The sequence below is a fragment of the Mustelus asterias genome, unplaced genomic scaffold, assembly GCF_964213995.1.
Source record: "Mustelus asterias unplaced genomic scaffold, sMusAst1.hap1.1 HAP1_SCAFFOLD_73, whole genome shotgun sequence".
NCBI classification, from domain to species: Eukaryota; Metazoa; Chordata; class Chondrichthyes; order Carcharhiniformes; family Triakidae; genus Mustelus; species Mustelus asterias.
The window spans coordinates 705,811-723,322 of NW_027590133.1; positions in this window are offsets into that span (position 1 = coordinate 705,811).

Below are 17,512 nucleotides of genomic sequence, written 5' to 3' on the forward strand. Positions count from 1 at the left end.
GTGCCCGCTGTCAATGAGGAGTGCGCCCTGTCAATGAGGAGTCCCCCCCCATCTCTGAAGAGTGCCCCCTGTCAATGAGGAGTGCCCCGTCAATAAGGAGTTCCCCCACCGTCAATGAGGAGTGCCCCCTCCCAATGAAATGTGCCCGCTGTCAATGAGGCGTGCCCCCTGTCAATGAGGAGTGCCCCCTGTCAATATGGAGTGCCCCCTGTCAATGAAGTGTGCCCCCTGCCAATGAGGAGTGACCCTGTCAATGATGAGTGTCCCCAGTCAATGATGAGTGCCCCGTGTCAATGAGAAGAGCCCACTCTCAATTAGGACTGACCCTGTTAATTAGGAGGGACCCCTGTAAATTTGGAATGCTTGCCCCGTCAATGAGGATTGCCCCCTGTCAATGTGAAGTGCCCCCTGTCAATGAGGAGTGCCCCCTATCAATGAGGAGTGCCCCCTGTCAATCAGGAGTGCCCCCCGTCTCTGAAGAGTGCCCCCTATCAATGAGGAGTGCCCCCCCCCGTCTCTGAAGAGTGCCCCCTGTCAATGAGGAGTGCCCCCCGTCAATAAGGAGTGCCCGCCCGTCAATGAGGAGTGCCTCCTGTCAGTGAGATGTGCCCGCTGTCAATGAGGAGAGGCCCCGGTCAATGAGGAGTGTCCCCCTTCAAAGAGGAGTGCCCCCTGTCAATGAGAAGTGCCCGCTGTCAATGAGGAGTGCCCCCTGTCTATAAGGAGTGCCCCCTGTCAATGAGGAGTGCCCACTGTCAATGAGGAGTGCCCCCTGTCAATGGGTTTCGCCCCCTGTCAATGCGGAGTGCCCCCTGACAATGAGGAGTGCGCGCTGTCAACTATGAGTGCCCCCGTCAATGTGGACTGCCCCCTGTCAATGAGGGGTGTCCCCTGTCAACGAGGAGTGCCCGCTGTCAATGAGGATTCCCCGCTGTCAATGAGGAGTGCCCTCTGTCAATGAGGAGTGCCCTCTGTCAATGAGGAGTGCCCCCTGTCAATGAGGAGTACCCCCTGTCAATGAGGAGTACCCCCTGTCAATGAGGAGTGCCCCCTGTCAATGAGGAGTGCCCGCTGTCAACTAGGAGTGCCCTTTGTCAATGAGGAGTGCCCCCGTTAATGAGGAGTGCCCCTTGTCAATGAGAAGAGCCCACTCTCAATTAGGACTGACCCTGTCAATTAGGAGGGACCCCTGTCAATTTGGAATGCCTGCCCCGTCAATGAGGATTGCCCCCTGTCAATGAGAAGGGCCCCCTGTCAATGTGGAGTGCCCCCCCCCCCCCGTCTCTGAAGAGTGCCCCCTGTCAATGAGGAGTGCACCACGTCAATAAGGATTTCCCCCTACACGGTCAATGAGTCGTCCCCCTGTTAACGAGAAGTGCCCGCTGTCAATGAGGAATGCCCCCTGTCAATGAGGAATCCCCCAACCACCCCGTCTCTGAAGTGTGACCCCGGTCAATGAGGAGTGACCCCGTCAATAAGGAGTGCCCCACGCCGTCAATGAGGAGTGCCCCCTGTCAATGAGGAGTGCCCCCTGTCTATAAGGGGTGCCCCCTGTCAATGAGGAGTGCCCACTGTCAATGAGGAGTGCCCCCTGTCAATGGGTTTCGCCCCCTGTCAATGCGGAGTGCCCCCTGACAATGAGGAGTGCGCGCTGTCAACTATGAGTGCCCCCGTCAATGTGGACTGCCCCCGTCAATGAGGGGTGTCCCCTGTCAAAAAGGAGTGCCCGCTGTCAATTAGGATTCCCCGCTGTCAATGAGGAGTGCACTCTGTCAATGAGGAGTGCCCTCTGTCAATGAGGAGTGCCCCCTGTCAACGAGGAGTGCCCGCTGTCAATGAGGATTCCCCGCTGTCAATGAGGAGTGCCCTCTGTCAATGAGGAGTGCCCTCTGTCAATGAGGAGTGCCCCCTGTCAATGAGGAGTACCCCCTGTCAATGAGGAGTGCCCCCTGTCAATGAGGAGTGCCCCCTGTCAATGAGGAGTGCCCGCTGTCAAGTAGGAGTGCCCTTTGTCAATGAGGAGTGCCCCCGTTAATGAGGAGTGCCCCTTGTCAATGAGAAGAGCCCACTCTCAATTAGGACTGACCCTGTCAATTAGGAGGGACCCCTGTCAATTTGGAATGCCTGCCCCGTCAATGAGGATTACCCCCTGTCAATGAGAAGTGCCCCCTGTCAATGAGGAGTGCCCCCTATCAATGAGGAGTGGCCCCTGTCAATGAGGAGTACACCCCGTCAAGAAGGATGCACAACGCCCCCCCCCGTCAATGAGTAGTGCTCCCTGTTAATGGGAAGTGCCCGCTGATAATGAGGAGTGCCCCCTGTCAGTCAGGAGTGCCCCCCGTCTCTGAAGAGTGCCCCCTATCAATGAGGAGTGCCCCCCCCGTCTCTGAAGAGTGCCCCCTATCAATGAGGAGTGCCCCCCGTCAATAAGGAGTGCCCCCCGCCCCCGTCAATGAGGAGTGCCTCCTGTCAGTGAGAAGTGCCCGCTGTCAATCAGGAGAGCCCCCGATCAATGAGGAGTGTCCCCCTTCAATGAGGAGTGCCCCCTGTCAATGAGAAGTGCCCGCTGTCAATGAGGAGTGCCCCCTGTCAATGAGGAGTGCACCCCGTCAATAAGGATTTCCCCTTCTACGGTCAATGAGTACTCCCCCTGTTAACGAGAAGTGCCGGCTGTCAATGAGGAATGCCGCCTGTCAATGAGGAACCCCCCCCCCCCGTCACTGAAGAGTGACCCCGTTCAATGAGGAGTGACCCCGTCAATAAGGAGTGCCCCACGCCGTCAATGAGGAGTGCCCCCTGTCAATGAGGAGTGCCCACTGTCAGTAAGGAGTGCCCCCTGTCAATGAGGAGTGCCCACTGTCAATGAGGAGTGCCCCCTGTCAATGAGGAGTGCCCACTGTCTATAAGGAGTGCCCCCTGTCAATGAGGAGTGCCCACTGTCAATGAGGAGTGCCCCCTGTCAATGGGTTTCGCCCCCTGTCAATGCGGAGTGCCCCCTGACAATGAGGAGTGCGCGCTGTCAACTATGAGTGCCCCCGTCAATGTGGACTACCCCCTGTCAATGAGGGGTGTTCCCTGTCAACGAGGAGTGCCCGCTGTCAATGACCAGTGCCCCCGTCATTGAGGAGTGTCCCCTGTCAATGACGAGAGCCCCCAGTCAATGAGGAGTAACTCTGTAAATGAGAAGTGCCCCACCGTCAATTAGGAGTGCCCCCTGACCTTGAGGAGTGCCCCCTGACAATGAGGAGTGCCCCCCGTCAATGAGGAGTGCCCCCGTCAATGAGGAGTGCCCCCTGTCAATGACGAGAGCCCCCTATCAATGCGGAGTAACTCTGTCAATGAGGAGTGCCCCACCGTCAATTAGGAGTGCCCCCTGACAATGAGGAGTGTCCCCCGACAATGAGGAGTGCCCCCCGTCAATGATGAATGCCCCGGGTCAATAAGCAGTGCCCCCTGTCAATGAAGAGTGCCCACGCCAATGAGTCGTGCCCCCTGTCAATGAGGAGAGCCCCTGTCATTGATCAGTGCCCCCCATTAATGAGGTGTGCCCCCCCTTCAATAAGGAGTGTACCCCCTCCCCGTCAATGAGAAGTGCCTCCTGTCAATGAGAAGTGCCCACTGTCAATGAGACGTTCCCCCCCGTCTATGAAGAGTGCCCCCTGTCAATGAGGAGTGCCTTCCGTCAATAAGTATGCACCCCCCGTCAATGAGTAGCGCCCCCTGTTAATGAGATGTGCCCGCTGTCAATGAGGAGTGCCCCCTGTCAATAAGGAGTGCCCCCCCGTCTCTGAAGAGTGCCCCCTGTCAATGAGGAGTGCCCCCCGTCAATAAGGAGTGCCCCCCTACCGTCAATGAGGAGTGCCCCCTGTCAATGAGAAGTGCCCGCTGTTAATGAGGAGTGCCCCCTGTCAATGAGAAGTGCCCGCTGTCAATGAGGAGTGCCCCCTGTCAATGAGGAGGGCCTCCTGTAAATGCGGAGGGCCCCTGACAATGAGGAGTGCCCGCTGACAATGAGGAGTTGCCTCTGTCAATGAGGAGTGACCCCTGTCAATGATGAGTGCCCTCTGTAAATGATGAGTGCCTTCTGTCAATGAGGGGTGCCCCCCGTCAATGACAAATGCTCCCGGTCAATGAGCAGTGCCCCCTGTCAATGAAGAGTGCCCACTCCAATGAGGAGTGCCCCCTGTCAATGAGGTGAGCCCCCTGTCAATGACGAGTGCCCCCCGTTAATGAGGAGTGCCCCACCCCGTCAATAAGGTGTGACCCCCCCCCGTCAATGAAGAATGCCCCCTGTCAATGAGAAGTGCCCCCGGTCAATGCGGAGTGACCCCTGTCAATCAGGAGGGCCCCCCAGTCTCTGAAGAGTACTCCCTGTCAATGAGGAGTGCCCCCCGTCAATAAGGATGCACACCCGCCCGTCAATGAGTAGCGCCCCCTGTTAATGAGAAGTGCCCGCTGTCAATGAGGAGTGCGCCCTGTCAATGAGGAGTCCCCCCCCCATCTCTGAAGAGTGCCCCCTGTCAATGAGGAGTGCCCCGTCAATAAGGAGTTCCCCCACCGTCAATGAGGAGTGCCCCCTGCCAATGAAATGTGCCCGCTGTCAATGAGGCGTGCCCCCTGTCAATGAGGAGTGCCCCCTGTCAATAAGGAGTGCCCCCTGTCAATGAAGTGTGCCCCCTGCCAATGAGGAGTGACCCTGTCAATGATGAGTGTCCCCAGTCAATGATGAGTGCCCCCCGTCAATAAGGATGCACACCCGCCCGTCAATGAGTAGCGCCCCCTGTTAATGAGAAGTGCCCGCTGTCAATGAGGAGTGCGCCCTGTCAATGAGGAGTCCCCCCCCATCTCTGAAGAGTGCCCCCTGTCAATGAGGAGTGCCCCGTCAATAAGGAGTTCCCCCACCGTCAATGAGGAGTGCCCCCTGCCAATGAAATGTGCCCGCTGTCAATGAGGCGTGCCCCCTGTCAATGAGGAGTGCCCCCTGTCAATAAGGAGTGCCCCCTGTCAATGAAGTGTGCCCCCTGCCAATGAGGAGTGACCCTGTCAATGATGAGTTTCCCCAGTCAATGATGAGTGCCCCGTGTCAATGAGAAGAGCCCACTCTCAATTCGGACTGACCCTGTTAATTAGGAGGGACCCCTGTAAATTTGGAATGCCTGCCCCGTCAATGAGGATTGCCCCCTGTCAATGAGAAGTGCCCCCTGTCAATGAGGAGTGCCCCCTATCAATGAGGAGTGCCCCCTGTCAATCAGGAGTGCCCCCCGTCTCTGAAGAGTGCCCGCCCGTCAATGAGGAGTGCCTCCTGTCAGTGAGAAGTGCCCGCTGTCAATGAGGAGAGGCCCCGGTCAATGAGGAGTGTCCCCCTTCAAAGAGGAGTGCCCCCTGTCAATGAGAAGTGCCCGCTGTCAATGAGGAGCGCCCCCTGTCTGTGAGAAGTGCCCGCTGTCAATCAGGAGAGCCTGAGTCAATGAGGAGTGTCCCCCTTCAATGAGGAGTGCCCCCTGTCAATGGTGAGTGCCCCCCGTCAATGAGGAGTGACCCCCCCGTCAATAAGGAGTGAACCACCCCGTCAAAGAGGAGTGCCACCTGTCAATGAGAAGGGCCCCCTGTCAATGTGGAGTGCCCCCCCGTCTCTGAAGAGTGCCCCCTGTCAATGAGGAGTGCACCCCGTCAATAAGGATTTCCCCCTCTACGGTCAATGAGTCGTCCCCCTGTTAACGAGAAGTGCCCGCTGTCAATGAGGAATGCCCCCTGTCAATGAGGAGTGCCTCCTGTCTATAAGGAGTGCCCCCTGTCAATGTGGAGTGCCCACTGTCAATGAGGAGTGCCCCCGGTCAATGGGTTTCGCCCCCTGTCAATGCGGAGTGCCCCCTGACAATGAGGAGTGCGCGATGTCAATGAGGAATCCCCCACCCCCCCCCCCCCCGTCTCTGAAGTGTGACCCCGGTCAATGAGGAGTGACCCAGTCAATAAGGAGTGCCCCACGCCGTCAATGAGGAGTGCCCCCTGTCAATGAGGAGTGCCCCCTGTCTATAAGGATTGCCCCCTGTCAATGAGGAGTGCCCACTGTCAATGAGGAGTGCCCCCTGTCAATGGGTTTCGCCCCCTGTCAATGCGGAGTGCCCCCTGACAATGAGGAGTGCGCGCTGTCAACTATGAGTGCCCCCGTGAATGTGGACTGCCCCCTGTCAATGAGGGGTGTCCCCTCTCAACGAGGAGTGCCCGCTGTCAATGAAGATTCCCCGCTGTCAATGAGGAGTGACCTCTGTCAATGAGGAGTGCCCTCTGTCAATGAGGAGTGCCCCCTGTCAATGAGGAGTACCCCTGTCAATGAGGAGTGCCCCCTGTCAATGAGGAGTGCCCGCTGTCAATGAGGAGTGCCCCTTGTCAATGAGAAGAGCCCACTCTCAATTAGGACTGACCCTGTCAATTAGGAGGGACCCCTGTCAATTTGGAATGCCTGCCCCGTCAATGAGGATTGCCCCCTGTCAATGAGAAGTGCCCCCTGTCAATGAGGAGTGCCCCCTATCAGTGAGGAGTGGCCCCTGTCAAGGAGGAGTACCCCCCGTCAAGAAGGATGCACAACGCCCCCCCCCCCCGTCAATGAGAAGTGCTCCCTGTTAATGGGAAGTGCCCACTGTCAATGAGGAGTGCCCGCTGTCAATCAGGAGAGCCCCCGGTCAATGAGGAGTGTCCCCCTTCAATGAGGAGTGCCCCCTGTCAATGGGTTTCGCCCCCTGTCCACGCGGAGTGCCCCCTGACAATGAGGAGTGCGCGCTGTGAACTATGAGTGCCCCCGTCAATGTGGACTGCCCCCTGTCAATGAGGGGTGTCCCCTGTCAACGAGGAGTGCCCGCTGTCAATGAGGATTCCCCGCTGTCAATGAGGAGTGCCCTCTGTCAATGAGGAGTGCCCTCTGTCAATGAGGAGTGCCCCCTGTCAATGAGTAGTACCCCCTGTCAATGAGGAGTGCCCCCTGTCAATGAGGAGTGCCCGCTGTCAATTAGGAGTGCCCTTTGTCAATGAGCAGTGCCCCCGTTAATGAGGAGTGCCCCTTGTCAATGAGAAGAGCCCACTCTCAATTAGGACAGACCCTGTCAATTAGGAGGGACCCCTGTCAATTTGGAATCCCTGCCCCGTCAATGAGGATTGCCCCCTGTCAATGAGAAGTGCCCCCTGTCAATGAGGAGTGCCCCCTATCAATGAGGAGTGGCCCCTGTCAATGAGGAGTACCACCCGTCAAGAAGGATGCACAACGCCCACCCCCCCCCCCCCCCCCGTCAATGAGTAGTGCTCCCTGTTAATGGGAAGTGCCCGCTGTCAATGAGGAGTGCCCCCTGTCAATCAGGAGTGCCCCCCGTCTCTGAAGAGTGCCCCCTATCAATGAGGAGTGCCCCCTCCCCGTCTCTGAAGAGTGCCCCCTGTCAATGAGGAGTGCCCCCCGTCAATAAGGAGTGCCCCCCCCCCCCCCCGTCAATGAGGAGTGCCTCCTGTCAGTGAGAAGTGCCCGCTTTCAATCAGGAGAGCCCCCGGTCAATGCGGAGTGTCCCCCTTCAATGAGGACTGCCCCCTGTAAATTAGAAGTGCCCACTGTCAATGAGGAGTGCCCCCTGTCAATGATGAGTGCCTCCCGTCAATGAGGAGAGACCCCCCCGTCAATAAGGGGTGAACCACCCCGTCAAAGAGGAGTGCCAACTGTCAATGAGAAGGGCCCCCTGTCAATGTGAAGTGCCCCCCGTCTCTGAAGCGTACCCCTGTCAATGAGGAGTGCCCACCGTCAATAAGGAGTGCCCCCCCCCCCGTCAATGAGGAGTGCCTCCTGTCAGTGAGAAGTGCCCGCTGTCAATCAGAAGAGCCCCCGGTCAATGAGGAGTGTCCCCCTTCAATGAGGAGTGCCCCCTGTCAATGATGAGTGCCCCCCGTCAATGAGGAGTGACCCCCCCGTCAATAAGGAGTGAACCACCCCGTCAAAGAGGATTGCCACTTGTCAATGAGAAGGGCCCCCTGTCAATGTGGAGTGCCCCCCCGTCTCTGAAGAGTGCCCCCTGTCAATGAGGAGTGCACCCCGTCAATAAGGATTTCCCCCTCTACGGTCAATGAGACGTCCCCCTGTTAACGAGAAGTGCCCGCTGTCAATGAGGAATGCCCCCTGTCAATGAGGAGTGCCCCCTGTCTATAAGGAGTGCCCCCTGTCAATGAGACGTTCCCCCCCGTCTATGAAGAGTGCCCCCTGTCAATGAGGAGTGCCTCCCGTCAATAAGGATGCACCCCCCGTCAATGAGTAGCGCCCCCTGTTAATGAGATGTGCCCGCTGTCAATGAGGAGTGCCCCCTGTCAATAAGGAGTGCCCCCCCGTCTCTGAAGAGTGCCCCCTGTCAATGAGGAGTGCCCCCCGTCAATAAGGAGTGCCCCCCTACCGTCAATGAGGAGTGCCCCCTGTCAATGAGAAGTGCCCGCTGTTAATGAGGAGTGCCCCCTGTCAATGAGAAGTGCCCGCTGTCAATGAGGAGTGCCCCCTGTCAATGAGGAGGGCCTCCTGTAAATGCGGAGTGCCCCCTGACAATGAGGAGTGCCCGCTGACAATGAGGAGTTGCCTCTGTCAATGAGGAGTGACCCCTGTCAATGATGAGTGCCCTCTGTAAATGATGAGTGCCTTCTGTCAATGAGGGGTGCCCCCCCGTCAATGACGAATGCTCCCGGTCAATGAGCAGTGCCCCCTGTCAATGAAGAGTGCCCACTCCAATGAGGAGTGCCCCCTGTCAATGAGGTGAGCCCCCTGTCAATGACGAGTGCCCCCCGTTAATGAGGAGTGCCCCACCCCGTCAATAAGGTGTGACCCCCCCCCGTCAAAGAAGAGTGCCCCCTGTCAATGAGAAGTGCCCCCGGTCAATGCGGAGTGACCCCTGTCAATCAGGAGGGCCCCCCAGTCTCTGAAGAGTACTCCCTGTCAATGAGGAGTGCCCCCCGTCAATAAGGATGCACACCCGCCCGTCAATGAGTAGCGCCCCCTGTTACTGAGAAGTGCCCGCTGTCAATGAGGAGTGCGCCCTGTCAATGAGGAGTCCCCCCCCATCTCTGAAGAGTGCCCCCTGTCAATGAGGAGTGCCCCGTCAATAAGGAGTTCCCCCACCGTCAATGAGGAGTGCCCCCTGCCAATGAAATGTGCCCGCTGTCAATGAGGCGTGCCCCCTGTCAATGAGGAGTGCCCCCTGTCAATAAGGAGTGCCCCCTGTCAATGAAGTGTGCCCCCTGCCAATGAGGAGTGACCCTGTCAATGATGAGTGTCCCCAGTCAATGATGAGTGCCCCGTGTCAATGAGAAGAGCCCACTCTCAATTAGGACTGACCCTGTTAATTAGGAGGGACCCCTGTAAATTTGGAATGCCTGCCCCGTCAATGAGGATTGCCCCCTGTCAATGAGAAGTGCCCCCTGTCAATGAGGAGTGCCCCCTATCAATGAGGAGTGCCCCCTGTCAATCAGGAGTGCCCCCCGTCTCTGAAGAGTGCCCCCTATCAATGAGGAGTGCCCCCCCCCCCCGTCTCTGAAGAGTGCCCGCTGTCAATGAGGAGTGCCCCCCGTCAATAAGGAGTGCCCGCCCGTCAATGAGGAGTGCCTCCTGTCAGTGAGAAGTGCCCGCTGTCAATGAGGAGAGGCCCCGGTCAATGAGGAGTATCCCCCTTCAAAGAGGAGTGCCCCCTGTCAATGAGAAGTGCCCGCTGTCAATGAGGAGTGCCCCCTGTCTATAAGGAGTGCCCCCAGTCAATGAGGAGTGCCCACTGTCAATGAGGAGTGCCCCCTGTCAATGGGTTTCGCCCCCTGTCAATGCGGAGTGCCCCCTGACAATGAGGAGTGCGCGCTGTCAACTATGAGTGCCCCCGTCAATGTGGACTGCCCCCTGTCAATGAGGGGTGACCCCTGTCAACGAGGAGTGCCCGCTGTCAATGAGGATTCCCCGCTGTCAATGAGGAGTGCCCTCTGTCAATGAGGAGTGCCCTCTGTCAATGAGGAGTGCCCCCTGTCAATGAGGAGTACCCCCTGTCAATGAGGAGTGCCCCCTGTCAATGAGGAGTGCCCCCTATCAATGAGGAGTGGCCCCTGTCAAGGAGGAGTACCCCCCCTCAAGAAGGATGCACAACGCCCCCCCCCCCCGTCAATGAGAAGTGCTCCCTGTTAATGGGAAGTGCCCACTGTCAATGAGAAGTGCCCGCTGTCAATCAGGAGAGCCCCCGGTCAATGAGGAGTGTCCCCCTTCAATGAGGAGTGCCCCCTGTCAATGGGTTTCGCCCCCTGTCAATGCGGAGTGCCCCCTGACAATGAGGATTGCGCGCTGTGAACTATGAGTGCCCCCGTCAATGTGGACTGCCCCCTGTCAATGAGGGGTGTCCCCTGTCAACGAGGAGTGCCCGCTGTCAATGAGGATTCCCCGCTGTGAATGAGGAGTGCCCTCTGTCAATGAGGAGTGCCCTCTGTCAATGAGGAGTGCCCCCTGTCAATGAGTAGTACCCCCTGTCAATGAGGAGTGCCCCCTGTCAATGAGGAGTGCCCGCTGTCAATTAGGAGTGCCCTTTGTCAATGAGGAGTGCCCCCGTTAATGAGGAGTGCCCCTTGTCAATGAGAAGAGCCCACTCTCAATTTGGACAGACCCTGTCAATTAGGAGGGACCCCTGTCAATTTGGAATGCCTGCCCCGTCAATGAGGATTGCCCCCTGTCAATGAGAAGTGCCCCCTGTCAATGAGGAGTGCCCCCTATCAATGAGGACTGGCCCCTGTCAAGGAGGAGTACCCCCCGTCAAGAAGGATGCACAACGCCCCCCCCCCGTCAATGAGAAGTGCTCCCTGTTAATGGGAAGTGCCCACTGTCAATGAGGAGTGCCCCCTGTCAATCAGGAGTGCTCCCCGTCTCTGAAGAGTGCCCCCTATCAATGAGGAGTGCCCCCCCCCGTCTCTGAAGAGTGACCCCGTCAATAAGGAGTGCCCCCCGCCCCCGTCAATGAGGAGTGCCTCCTGTCAGTGAGAAGTGCCCGCTGTCAATCAGGAGAGCCCCCGGTCAATGAGGTGTGTCCCCCTTCAATGAGGAGAGCCTCCTGTCAATGAGGAGTGCCCCCTGTCAATGGGTTTCGCCCCCTGTCCACGCGGAGTGCCCCCTGACAATGAGGAGTGCGCGCTGTGAACTATGAGTGCCCCCGTCAATGTGGACTGCCCCCTGTCAATGAGGGGTGTCCCCTGTCAACGAGGAGTGCCCGCTGTCAATGAGGATTCCCCGCTGTCAATGAGGAGTGCCCTCTGTCAATGAGGAGTGCCCTCTGTCAATGAGGAGTGCCCCCTGTCAATGCGTAGTACCCCCTGTCAATGAGGAGTGCCCCCTGTCAATGAGGAGTGCCCGCTGTCAATTTGGAGTGCCCTTTGTCAATGAGGAGTGCCCCCGTTAATGAGGAGTGCCCCTTGTCAATGAGAAGAGCCCACTCTCAATTAGGACAGACCCTGTCAATTAGGAGGGACCCCTGTCAATTTGGAATCCCTGCCCCGTCAATGAGGATTGCCCCCTGTCAATGAGAAGTGCCCCCTGTCAATGAGGAGTGCCCCCTATCAATGAGGAGTGGCCCCTGTCAATGAGGAGTACCACCCGTCAAGAAGGATGCACAACGCCCACCCCCCCCCCCCCGTCAATGAGTAGTGCTCCCTGTTAATGGGAAGTGCCCGCTGTCAATGAGGAGTGCCCCCTGTCAATCAGGAGTGCCCCCCGTCTCTGAAGAGTGCCCCCTATCAATGAGGAGTGCCCCCTCCCCGTCTCTGAAGAGTGCCCCCTGTCAATGAGGAGTGCCCCCCGTCAATAAGGAGTGCCCCCCCCCCCCCCGTCAATGAGGAGTGCCTCCTGTCAGTGAGAAGTGCCCGCTTTCAATCAGGAGAGCCCCCGGTCAATGAGGACTGCCCCCTGTAAATGAGAAGTGCCCACTGTCAATGAGGAGTGCCCCCTGTCAATGATGAGTGCCTCCCGTCAATGAGGAGAGACCCCCCCGTCAATAAGGGGTGAACCACCCCGTCAAAGAGGAGTGCCACCTGTCAATGAGAAGGGCCCCCTGTCAATGTGAAGTGCCCCCCGTCTCTGAAGCGTGCCCCTGTCAATGAGGAGTGCCCACCGTCAATAAGGAGTGCCCCCCCGTCAATGAGGAGTGCCTACTGTCAGTGAGAAGTGCCCGCTGTCAATCAGAAGAGCCCCCGGTCAATGAGGAGTGTCCCCCTTCAATGAGGAGTGCCCCCTGTCAATGTGGAGTGCCCCCTGTCAATGAGGAGTGCCCCCTGTCTATAAGGAGTGCCCCCTGTCAATGAGGAGTGCCCACTGTCAATGAGGAGTGCCCCCTGTCAATGGGTTTCGCCCCCTGTCAATGCGGAGTGCCCCCTGACAATGAGGAGTGCGCGCTGTCAACTATGAGTGCCCCCGTCAATGTGGACTGCCCCCTGTCAACGAGGGGTGTCCCCTGTCAACGAGGAGTGCCCGCTGTCAATGAGGATTCCCCGCTGTCAATGAGGAGTGCCCTCTGTCAATGAGGAGTGCCCCCTGTCAATGAGGAGTACCCCCTGTCAATGAGGAGTGCCCCCTGTCAATGAGGAGTGCCCCCTGTCAATGAGGAGTGCCCCCTGTCAATGAGGAGTGCCCCCTGTCAATGAGGAGTGCCCCCTGTCAATGAGGAGTGCACGCTGTCAACTATGAGTGCCCTTTGTCAATGAGGAGTGCCCCCGTTAATGAGGAGTGCCCCTTGTCAATGAGAAGAGCCCACTCTCAATTAGGACTGACCCTGTCAATTAGGAGGGACCCCTGTCAATTTGGAATGCCTGCCCCGTCAATGAGGATTGCCCCCTGTCAATGAGAAGTGCCCCCTGTCAATGAGGAGTGTCCCCTATCAATGAGGAGTGGCCCCTGTCAAGGAGGAGTACCCCCCCGTCAAGAACGATGCACAACGCCCCCCCCCGTCAATGAGAAGTGCTCCCTGTTAATGGGAAGTGCCCACTGTCAATGAGGAGTGCCCCCTGTCAATCAGGAGTGCCCCCCGTCTCTGAAGAGTGCCCCCTATCAATGAGGAGTGCCCCCCCGTCTCTGAAGAGTGCCCCCTGTCAATGAGGAGTGCCCCCCGTCAATAAGGAGTGCCCCTCCCCCCCCGTCAATGAGGAGTGCCTCCTGTCAGTGAGAAGTGCCCGCTGTCAATCGGGAGAGACCCGGTCAATGAAGAGTGTCCCACTTCAATGAGGAGTGCCCCCTGTCAATGGGTTTCGCCCCCTGTCAATGCGGAGTGCCCCCTGACAATGAGGAGTGCGCGCTGTCAACTATGAGTGCCCCCGTCAATGTGGACTGCCCCCTGTCAATGAGGGGTGTCCCCTGTCAACGAGGAGTGCCCGCTGTCAATGAGGACTCCCCGCTGTCAATGAGGAGTGCCCTCTGTCAATGAGGAGTGCCCTCTGTCAATGAGGAGTGCCCCCTGTCAATGAGTAGTACCCCCTGTCAATGAGGAGTGCCCCCCCGTCAATGAGGAGTGCCCGCTGTCAATGAGTAGTACCACCCGTCAATGAGGAGTGCCTCCTGTCAGTGAGACGTGCCCGCTGTCAATCAGGAGAGCCCCCGGTCAATGAGGAGTGTCCCCTTGAATGAGGAGTGCCCCCTGTCAATGATGAGTGCCCCCCGTCAATGAGGAGTGACCCCCCCGTCAATAAGGAGTGAACCACCCCGTCAAAGAGGAGTGCCACCTGTCAATGAGAAGGGCCCCCTGTCATTTGGAGTGCCCCCCCGTCTCTGAAGAGTGCCCCCTGTCAATGAGGAGTGCACCCCGTCAATAAGGATTTCCCCCTCTACGGTCAATGAGTCGTCCCCCTGTTAACGAGAAGTGCCCGCTGTCAATGGGGAATGCCCCCTGTCAATGAGGAATCCCCCACCCACCCCCCCCCCGTCTCTGAAGTGTGACCCCGGTCAATGAGGAGTGACCCCGTCAATAAGGAGTGCCCCACGCCGTCAATGAGGAGTGCCCTCTGTCAATGAGGAGTGCCCCCTGTATATAAGGAGTGCCCCGTGTCAATGAGGAGTGCCCAGTGTCAATGAGGAGTGCCCCCTGTCAATGGGTTTCGCCCCCTGTAAATGCGGAGTGCCCCCTGTCAACGAGGAGTGCCCGCTGTCAATGAGGATTCCCCACTGTCAATGAGGAGTGCCCTCTGTCAATGAGGAGTGCCCTCTGTCAATGAGGAGTGCTCCCTGTCAATGAGGAGTGCCCCCGGTCAATGAGGAGTGCCCGCTGTCAACTAGGAGTGCCCTTTGTCAATGAGGAGTGCCCCCGTTAATGAGGAGTGCCCCTTGTCAATGAGAAGAGCCGACTCTCAATTAGGACTGACTCTGTCAATTAGGAGGGACCCCTGTCAATTTGGAATGCCTGCCCCGTCAATGAGGATTACCCCCTGTCAATGAGAAGTGCCCCCTGTCAATGAGGGCCCTCTATCAATGAGGAGTGGCCCCTGTCAAGGAAGAGTACCCCCCGTCAAGAAGGATGCACAACGCCCCCCCCCCCCGTGAATGAGTAGTGCTCCCTGTTAATGGGAAGTGCCCGCTGTCAATGAGGAGTGCCCCCTGTCAATCAGGAGTGCCCCCCGTCTCTGAAGAGTGCCCCCTATCAATGAGGAGTGCACCCCCCCGTCTCTGAAGAGTGCCCCCTGTCAATGAGGAGTGCCCCCCGTCAATAAGGAGTGCCCCCCCCCGTCAATGAGGAGTGCCCCTTGTCAGTGAGAAGTGCCCGCTCTCAATCAGGAGAGCCCCCGGTCAATGAGGAGAGTCCCCCTTCAATGAGGAGTGCCCCCTGTCAATGAGGAGAGACCCCCCGTCAATAAGGGGTGAACCACCCCGTCAAAGAGGAGTGCCACCTGTCAATGAGAAGGGCCCCCTGTCAATGTGAAGTGCCCCCCGTCTCTGAAGAGTGCCCCCTGTCAATGAGGAGTGCCCCCCGTCAATACTGAGTGCCCCCCCCCGTCAATGAGGAGTGCCTCCTGTCAATGAGAAGTGACTACTGTCAATGAGGCGTTCCCCACCCGTCTATGAAGAGTGCCCCCTGTCAATGAGGAGTGCCCCCCGTCAATAAGGAGTGCCCCCCCCCCCCCCGTCAATGAGGAGTGCCTCCTGTCAGTGAGAAGTGCCCGCTGTCAATCAGGAGAGCCCCCGGTCAATGAGGAGTGTCCCCTTCAATGAGGAGTGCCCCCGGTCAATGAGAAGTGCCCGCTGTCAATGAGGAGTGCCCCCTGTCAATGATGAGTGCCTCCCGTCAATGGGGAGAGACCCCCCGACAATAAGGGGTGAACCACCCCGTCAGAGAGGAGTGCCACCTGTCAATGAGAAGGGCCCCCTGTCAATGTGGAGTGCCCCCCCCCCCCCGTCTCTGAAGAGTGCCCCCTGTCAATGTGGAGTGCACCCCGTCAATAAGGATTTCCCCTTCTACGGTCAATGAGTAGTCCCCCTGTTAACGAGAAGTGCCCGCTGTCAATGAGGAATGCCCCCTGTCAATGAGGAATCCCCCCCCCCGTCTCAGAAGTGTGACCCCGGTCAATGAGGAGTGACCCCGTCAATAAGGAGTGCCCCCTACCGTCAATGAGGAGTGCCCCCTGTCAATGAGGAGTGCCCCCTGTCAATAAGGAGTGCCGCTGTCAATGAGGAGTGCCCCCTGTCAATGAGGAGTGCCCCCTGTCAATGGGTTTCGCCCCTGTCAATGCGGAGTGCCCCCTGACAATGAGGAGTGCGCGCTGTCAACTATGAGTGCCCCCGTCAATGTGGACTGCCCCCTGTCAATGAGGGGTGTCCCCTGTCAACGAGGAGTGCCCGCTGTCAATGAGGAGTGCCCTCTGTCAATGAGGAGTGCCCCCGTCAATGAGGAGTGCCCCCTGTCAATGAGGAGAGCCCCCTGTCAATGAGGAGTAACTCTGTAAATGAGGAGTGCCCCATCGTCAATGAGGAGTGACCGCTGTAAATGAGGAGTACACCCCATCATTGAGCAGTGCCGCCCGTCAACGACGAATGACCCTTGTCAATGAGGAGTGTCCCCTGTCAATGACGAGCGCCCCCCATCTCTGAAGTGTGCCCCCTGTCAATGAGGAGTGCCCCCTGTCAATGATGAGTGCCCCCCGTCAATGAGGAGTGACCCCCCCGTCAATAAGGGGTGAACCACCCCGTCAAAGAGGAGTGCCCCCGTCAATGTGGACTGCCCCCTGTCAATGAGGGGTGTCCCCTGTCAACGAGGAGTGCCCGCTGTCAATGAGGAGTGCCCGCTGTCAATGAGGAGTGCCCTCTGACAATGAGGAGTGCCCACTGTCAATGAGGAGTGCCCCCTGTCAATGACGAGTGCCCCCTGTCAATGACGAGTACCCCCTCTCAATGAGGAGTGCCCACTGTCAATGAGGAGTGCCCCCTGTCAATGACGAGTGCCCCCTGTCAATGACGAGTACCCCCTCTCAATGAGGAGTGCCCCCTGTCAATGAGGAGTGACCGCTGTCAACTAGGAGTGCCCTCTGTCAATGAGGAGTGCCCCCGTCAATGAGGAGTGCCCCCTGTCAATGAGGAGATCCCCCTGTCAATGAGGAGTTACTCTGGAAATGAGGAGTGCCCAACCGTCAATGAGGAGTGACCGCTGTAAATTAGGAATCCCCCCCATCATTGAGCAGTGCCCCCCGTCAATGACGAATGACCCCTGTCAATGAGGTGCGTCCGCTGTCAATGACGAGCGCCCCCCGTCTATATAGTGTACCCCTGTCAATGAGGAATGCCCCCTGTCAATGAGAAGTGCCCGCTGTCAATGAGTAGTGTCCCCCTTCAATGAGGTGTGCCCCCTGTCAATGAGAAGTGCCCGCTGTAAATGAGGAGTGCCCCCTGTCAATGATGAGTGCCCCCCGTCAATGAGGAGTGCCCACCCCCCCCCCCCCCGTCAATAAGGGGTGAACCACCCCGTCAAAGAGGAGTGCCTCCGGTCAATGAGACGGGCCGCCTGTCAATATGGAGTGCCCCCTGTCAATGAGGGGTGCCCCCCCCGTCTCTGAAGAGTGCCACCTGTCAATGAGGAGTGCCCCGTGTCAATGAGAAGTGCCCCCCTCCGGTCAATGAGTAGTCCCCCTGTTAACGAGAAGTGCCCGCTGTCAATGAGGAGTGTCCACTGTCAATGAGGAGGGCCCCCTGTCAATGCGGAGGGTCCCCTGACAATGAGGAGTGCCAACTGATAATGAGGAGTGATCTCTGTCAATCAGGAGTGACCACTGTCACTGATGAGTGCCCTCTGTCAATGATGAGAGCCTTCTGTCAATGAGGAGTGCCCACGCCAATGAGGAGCACCCCCTGTCAATGAGGAGTGCCCTCTGTCAATGAGGAGTGCTCCCTGTCAATGAGGAGTGCCCCCGGTCAATGAGGAGTGCCCGCTGTCAACTAGGAGTGCCCTTTGTCAATGAGGAGTGCCCCCGTTAATGAGGAGTGCCCCTTGTCAATGAGAAGAGCCGACTCTCAATT